This window comes from Ailuropoda melanoleuca, chromosome 4 (genome assembly GCF_002007445.2).
Source record: "Ailuropoda melanoleuca isolate Jingjing chromosome 4, ASM200744v2, whole genome shotgun sequence".
NCBI classification, from domain to species: domain Eukaryota; kingdom Metazoa; phylum Chordata; class Mammalia; order Carnivora; family Ursidae; genus Ailuropoda; species Ailuropoda melanoleuca.
The window spans coordinates 1,846,246-1,852,245 of NC_048221.1; positions in this window are offsets into that span (position 1 = coordinate 1,846,246).

Sequence of the window (6,000 nt, forward strand, 5' to 3'; positions counted from 1 at the left end):
CATGAAAATCACGTTTAAAGTCCATGAGTTGATGAGTTTTGACGCTCATTTGTCCTCATGAAAGCATCACCACAGGACAACACGCTCGTGAAGCCCAGAGTTTCCTGGTGGCTCTGCAGCCCTGCCCACCCCTCCCTGCCGCTCCCCACGCTGCCGTTCACCTGCCTCTGTCACTGCAGATATGGTCCATTTTCTTTCGGTTTATGTGAACTGAGCCATATGGGATGTCCTGTTGCCGGTTTTGTCTGACTTGTGCCGAGGCTCATTATTTCCGGAGGCGTCCATGCAGGCCCCTTATTCTTGGTGCACACTGTTCATTGCATTATTTGGGTGTGTTTGTTTCTTCACCTGGCCCGCTTTGAGGCTGGTTCCAGTGTGGGGCTATTACGAGTAAAACTAAGCAGCCTTTGTGTGGACGCGGCCTTTCGACTTTCTAGAAGTGATTTCCGCTACTCTGATGGGCGTGAAGCGGCCCCTCACTGACTTTGCTTCTCCCTCACGGCACATGATTTTGAGCCGCTCTTGACATGCTTACTTGCTGCCCGTGTGTCCTCGGGGAAGGGTCCAAACGTCCTACCCGTGTCTCTGCTGGCAGAAGTATTTGGAACAGGAGACATTTACGTGTTTAAAAGATTACTATTTGGAATAGCATCAAACGTTAAACATGTGGGGATAAGTTGGACAAGAGACGTACGGCTGCTCTACCCTGAGAACGCAGACTCCTGTTGCGGGAGGTGAAGGAGAGGAGGGCGGTACCTCGTGCACGGAGTGGAGAGGCTCGGGAGACGCCTGTTCTCCCCCCCAGTGGGTCTATGGATGCAGTGCAATACCAATTAAAATAACGGCCGAGGGGCGCCTGGGTGGCACAGCGGTAAAGTGTCTGCCTTTGGCTCAGGGCGTGATCCCGGCGTTATGGGATCGAGCCCCACATCAGGCTCCTCCGCTATGAGCCTGCTTCTTCCTCTCCCACTCCCCCTGCTTGTGTTCCCTCTCTCGCTGGCTGTCTCTATCTCTGTCAAATAAGTAAATAAATCTTAAAAAAAATAAAATAACGGCCGACTGTTTCTTTTTCTTTTCCTTTTTTTTTTTTTTTTTTGTGGAAACTAACTGATGATTCTAAAATCTGTTGCAAAGGAGCCAAAATGGCCGAGGAGGCCCTGAACAGAAACCTGGAGGACGTGCACGGTTCGTTACCCAGACTGTTGGAAAGCCTGTCGGGAAGCCGGTGTGGTTTGGGCACGAGGGTGGACAGAATCACTGGTGGAGCGGAAGAAACCGCAGTCCGGAAACAGACCCACACACAGGGGACGCCCGCGTTTGCACCCGAGGCATCGGGCAAGTCGGCGCCGAAGGAGTCCCTTTCCGGCCGGCCACGCGGCCAGCCCGTGTGTAGTAAGACTGAGCCTTGATCCTCCAGCTTACACGCCACACAAAAATGAACTTAAAATGGATCCTCAATCTAAACGTGAGAGGCCAGCGAATATCTCCGATGTATTCTCCCAGCCCGCGGATGGCCTTCCCGAGGCCCATGTTGCGTCCCCGTGGGAGCTGGCGGGTGTCTGCGGAATTAATGAAGACCGCAGGCAGCCTGCAGTACCGGATACGTCCACAGGGCGGCAGGTGGCAGGGCCTCGCCACAGGGGCCATTGGACGCTCACACCTCGGAACGCCTGAAGGTCCCTGGATGGAAGTCCTTCCGAGATGTTGCACAGGGGTCTCGAACTCCTAGACAAGCCTAACAGAAATGCAGTATTTAGATCTACTGGCCAAGCAAATGGAACAGATGAAATTGTGGGGTTATTTTTAAAGATTTTGTTTATTTATTGGAGAGAGAGCAAGCAAGAGGGAGCATGGGCAGGGGGAGCCGCAGAGGGAGAGGGAGCAGCAGATCCCCACTGAGCAGGGAGCCCGATGTGGGACTCGATCCCAGGACCCTGGATCATGACCTGAGCTGAAGGCAGACGCTTCCCCGACAGCCACCCAGGTGCCCCAGGAACAGATGAAGTTAAAGTTAATGATGTATTTTACTTAACCCAGCATATCCCAAATATCATTTCAATGTGTTAACAATAGAAAAAGCCATTAATGAGACATTGTACATACTTTTTTTTTTTTTTTTTTGAACAAAGCCTTCAGAACCCAGTATCTGTTTGCTGACGTAGCGCACTGCAGCACGGACTAGCCACATTTCCAGGCTCGGTGGCCACACTGGGCTGACGCCTGCCGGATGGGACAGCCCGTGACCACACCGGAAGCTAGCAAGCTGCACCTCGGGCAGGAAGGCTGTGGCTCCTGTGGAGGCCCCTCCGTGCCCCTGCTTCCATGGGAGCGTGCATCTGCTCCGACGCCTGTGCCTCCGACCCAGGGCGCCGGAAAGGGCCCCTTCCACGTAGGGTCACCCCCGCCTCAGCAGGTCACCGAGACGGAGCCCACGGCGAGCTTGCGTCATGGGTGATGTGGATGAGAGCTTGGTACGACTAACCCCGGGACTATGACTTCTTCCTTCTCCTGTGATGACACGTTCTCTCCATAGAAGGGGAGTTTGAGTGCGGTATTCTGTTACTTGTAGCTACAGACTGAAATGACCTAAAGAAATGGCCCCAGAATGATGCAGACAGAAGGTCAAAAGAGACTGGGGTCCCTAAGTATAACTGATGGTTGGATAAACACTCTTGACAACAGTATTTCAGCGCTCTGAGGCCAGTGTCCTAAAGTAGGCCCAAACCGGCTGTGGTCTAAGGGTTGCACTGCTGCAGACCCGCACAGCTTCCAGCCACAGACCGAGGAGCCCTGCTTTTGACCTTGCGTATCAGCAGATCATGGGGAGGGGCCAGAGTTATGGGGGGCAGTAGAGAATAAGGAAGACAACCGTGTAGCTTGTAACAGCTCCAGGAAATTCTGTTCGGCCACAACGTATGTCACTCAAATTTCCCACACGAAAACATCTTTAGGTTTTGGTTTTTAACAACAATGCGGTAAGCTTTGTCGCAAATAACAGAAATGTAAGTGTGAAAGCGCTCGCCAACAGTGAAAACTTAGGCAAATTATGCATCTCAACCTTATCTGTAATGTCTGAGAGAGCCAGACTGGAGAAGGAGGTCAGGGTCCCTCTGCTTGAGAGTTTCAGCTCCCAGGGGTGGTATTCTAGAGTCCCAGGACCAGAGAGGTTCCCTGAGCGGGGGAGGCAGGAACGTGGGGTGCCGGGCATGACTGTGCACCCCAGAGTATTTCATGCAAGGGTGTGTGGCAGGGCTGAGGATAGTTTCTGTGGCACTGTTGTTGGACTAGAGGCTGGTTCCTGTCTCAGCTGCCCATCAACCCGAGTGAGGAAGAGCAGAGTCAGGGGCTTAACAGAAAGACCACCTGGCCTGGTGAAGGCAAAGTTAGCTCATGTCAGCCGCCTGGGACTCAGACCTCTTCTTCAGCCGACGTTGGGGTCTGCCTGCCTGTCTTGGTGGTCCACGCAGGAGCTCACACTGTGACCTCGTTACTGGGGAACTCAAATGATAACAAGCACAATGGACACTGAGCCTAGGACGCAGCCTGGCGGAGCAGCTGCGGGTGGTGGCAGCAAACATTTCTGCAAAGACTTTGAAGCCTGGGATAGGGCACGCATCCCACATGAACGGCAGGTAAACTTGAGTTGGGTGGTCCCGAGAAATACGTGAGAGAATGAGTGGGTACCGGCCTCAGCTTCCCTCATCCGGTCAAAGTGGAGTGGGACATGGTTCCTGTGTCCGTCGTGGCTAGGATCAGAACCAGAAGGTGGCCCGCTGAGCAGTGCCTTGGTGCCCACGAGACTGCAGGGCAGGGCTCCCATGTCACTGGGAGTGGGATGGCCCTGGAGTGTTTTGGCCCCAGAGAGGAGCTTGGCCCTAGAGAGGCTCAGGCGGCATTAGGCAAAAACCGCATGGTCCCCGGAAGTCTGGGGGGAAAGACTAAATCTCTTGCCTGGCCATAAGCACATGTGGACTGTGTCTCCGAGGAGAATAGACTCTACGTGTCCTGGAGTCTCACCGTACTAGTCCATCTTGATCATTCTCTGTAGGATAAAGACCGACGATCCAAGAGCTGGGCTTACAGATGGGATTGTGCTCCCTCGAAGGCTGGAGAAGCACCACGTCTCCCCTCGTATCCTGCCCTGTCCCCCATCCTTCCATCTCCGCGAGGGGCCCATCTCGAGCTGGTGGGAGTGATGATAGGAATGGCAAGAGGAGGCACGGGACGGGAAGGCCATGGACCTCCGTCCTTGGTCCACCCTAGGGGCCGTGGCGTGATGTTTCGGCTCATCCTTTGAAGCTGATTTAGGATTGATGGAGACCAGGGAAATCCAGTCTTTACTTAAAATATCCCAAGTAGCTCAGGAAGTGTTGAGATGATCGGATTTCAGTGTGTATTCTGTCCAAGTGAAGAAATTCAGTGGTTCAATGAAACGGGCAAAAGGAGAAGTGAGGGTTGCTAACAAGGACAAACCGTGCCCGTCCAACAACATGCATTCCTTCCGCGTGTCCGTACCGGCAAGGCCGCGGCAGCGTCCGTGGACAAAGAGCTTTCTGAGCCGGAGTCCGGTCTGGCCTGAGGGATTCACGCAAGCGAGTGCGCGCGCACACCGTCGCCCTGCAGGGCGGTCTGGAATGCCGGCTTCCCAGGTCGTTGGTGACACCTCGGGCCTGTTGTTTTACTTAGCTGTTGACGCATCACATTACCCCAGACCTGAGACAACAGTACATGGGCTCTTACAGTTTCTTTGGATCAGGAACTTAGAAGGCGCGTAACGGGAGCTTCTGGCTGGAGACCCGTCATGAGGTTACTGCCGTTTGAACACCAGTCGGGTTGAAGGATCTGCTGGCGGTTGCCTCACACGGCTGCCGGCGGGAGGCTTCGCAGGGCCATGTGAGTATCCGTGTGCGACGAGGTGGCCGGCTTCTGCAGGACACGTGGCCCCACAGAGAGCAAGGCACAGCCTCCGAGTCTGTGACCTGGGCCGGACATCCCGCTCCGTCCTTCCCTGCCGCCCTGCTGGCTGCACAGGTTGGCCGTGTGGTGTGTGTGGGAGCTACCAAGGCTGTGCATAGCGGAAGGAGGGGTGGCCGGGGCCTGTCTCCCCCAGGCTCTCCGGGCTCAGACCGCCCTCTTTGTTCTTGTTAAAAGGAAAATATATAAGCCCGGCTTAGCAGTTTGCATGCATCATTTGGTTCCCAGGCTAGAGAGGTGGTTGGAAACATGGAGAAAAGATGAGAAAAATGAGCCATGGCGTACAGGACCAGGGGTGATGAGCCAGGATTCGCGAGTAGGTTTAAGGGGAGAGGAAATCACGTCCTGGAAACTGCAGTCTGACTTCAGTGGTTTCCCCTAACATGCAGGCAGTCCCTTTTTATCTGGCTCAATACGGTTCATCTTTTTCTCAGCAAGACTTTGCGGAAAAGTATGATTTGTTGGTTAAATGTCATTCTTTTATCTGAGATGCTTATTGCCCTCAGAACCTTATTCCGTACCCCTCGCAGGGTGTTCCGGCCGGGCCTCAGTGTGATGACGTAGCCTGGGGGCAAAGATGCAGCCTCGCAACCCCGGGCTGGACACGGGATGGAGACAGTGTCCCCGGCTGCCACGACCTCGCTCTCGGTGCTGCGGCCAGGGAAGCGGGGGGAGAAGGGAGGCCCAGACGCCGCAGGACGCCCCCACGCTGGACCTCAGGCACTCGAGGCTGGGGAGCCTGGGCATCCCAGGACGCGGCAGAAGGCAGTGCCCGAGCCCTGGCTGCACGCGAGGAGGAACGTACCGAGGCTCGGGTACGAGTCAGTGAAGGGGGCGAGGTTCCCAGCCAGGATCCACAGGGAGCAGACGGGAATGACGGAGTCCGGCGCCCCTGTAGCTCTCCTCCCTGGAGCGGCGGCCTTGAAGGCCAAGACCACAGTGAGGCTTTGGGCCAGAACAGTGGAACCAGCCGTGGTCGAAACCACTCTGAATGCAGTTTGACCGGGATGAGGAGTAAGGAGCAGG